Raw genomic sequence first — 1,836 nt, 5'->3', positions numbered from 1 at the left:
GGCTGTGCTGTGAGGGGCCCCCAGACGGAGGCTTCACCCTGAATCCAGAGTTGATGACAGACGCCCCCACCTGCCCTCCGCACCTGTTTCTCCTGCCACAACCATGGTGACCACTTGGTAACCCATCACTCCAGAAACACTCTTTGTATAACCCAAAAAATAAGGATATCAATTTTGATCAATTATAAGTATTTTTAAAGGGCTTATGATACACAGCACATGCCTCACACCCCGAGCTTCTGCAACAACCCAGATCTCTGATAACTGAGCAACAGAGGAAGTCCTAGTGGATGGTGAATCTTCCTGCAACCTGCTTGCCTATTTGCAGTGCAAAAGGTGACCTAAGGTCTATTAAAAAGTTTGAGTTTACTTGAGCAAAAATCAATTCGAAGCGGGCAGCATCCCACGTAGCAGACAGAAAGGAGCTCCAAGGAGCTGTACGAAATGAAAGACTTTTGGAGCAGAGGGGAGTGGGGACAAGGAAGTTATGCTGGCAAAGAAGCAGGTTGGCTATTGCAGGTCACAAGGTCATGTTCCTTTAGGGGACAGCAGGGATCTATCCGGGGAATGGCAGGGGTCCATCCGGCAGATGACCTCACTAGGGCTGATCGAACGATTTCTGACTAGTTTAAGATTCCATTTCTGGGAGAGTCGAAAGGAAAATTAAATTAAGTCTCAATTTGGTGAAGTGATGCTTAGCATAAGGGACTCCATTTTCGTCTTGTTGTCTTATCTTTACCAGCAGATAACACGTCAGGGCAGTCAGACTGTCTGGGGTCGGGTACCATCCGCGGGGTCTGAAATGGAGTGCTAAGCACAGAAGCTTCATTGGGGAGTAACAACCATGAAAAGTCAGAGGTGGGGGACCTTACAGACCACGAACGATGCAGGTCTCACCAAATCCCTGCCACCCATCGGCCCACCAGGGGAGGCTCACGTTGGTGGAAATGGCCAGTTCTCACACAGGGCACCAGTCCTGTACCCAGATGCTGGCAGGAGGACCCCTGGAATGGGGTACAGCCTCCTGAACACACGAGGGACCCCTGAGGCTCTCAGAAGCAAGTGGAGGAGTTTGGAAGGCCTTGCGTCCTGGGTCAGAGGCTGGCAGGGGAAGCAGGGGCCTGCTGGCAGCCTTTTGGTGTTGGTGTGATTGGATTTCTGCTGTCTGCCTGGTGAGGCTTTGGCATTCAGGGTGTGTGGACAACTGGATGTTCTGTGCTCCTGGCAGGAAAGAGACAATCAGAAGGGGACATTTCAGGCTCTCTTATTAACGAAAGCATCTGCAAATCGGGTAATCGATCTTGGGAAAGCTCATGGCATAGGGAGAGAGGATGCCAGGCTTCCCCGGGAGTCACTGCCCCCTCCCCACCCACTGCTGAGGGTGGGAGGAGAAGGAAATTCTCTCCTTTTTAAATCTCATTTCAAAGGCAGCCCAGGGTTTTGTTTTCATGGTTTGTACCCTGCATTCATGGTTTGTATCCGGATACCATGTGAATAAACAGAAGGGTTGGGAGAGAGGGTCGTCACGGAAACGGTGCTCTGGCCTCGCCTCCTGCAGGTCACATGCACCTGTCACTCACCTTTGAAGTCTCTGGTGGGTCCTTCCTTCTTATTAGATCCCAACTTTATGTCCTGTTTCTTAATTTAATCTTCTTCACACCTCAACAGGCTTATTCTCAGTCACAGGAAGGCTGGGGCAGAATGTACCATGAAGCTTTACAGTGGGCTCATTGAAACCCAGCCCCTGGTTGGACCCGGAGGCACATGAGGAGTGAGTCCTGAGCTCTGGATCCAACTCTCTGTGCACCTCTGCTTTTGGAGTGTTTCACCCACAGC

Source organism: Myotis davidii, unplaced genomic scaffold, assembly GCF_000327345.1.
Source record: "Myotis davidii unplaced genomic scaffold, ASM32734v1 scaffold370, whole genome shotgun sequence".
In the NCBI taxonomy this organism is placed as follows: Eukaryota; Metazoa; Chordata; class Mammalia; order Chiroptera; family Vespertilionidae; genus Myotis; species Myotis davidii.
This window is presented reverse-complemented; position numbering follows the sequence as displayed.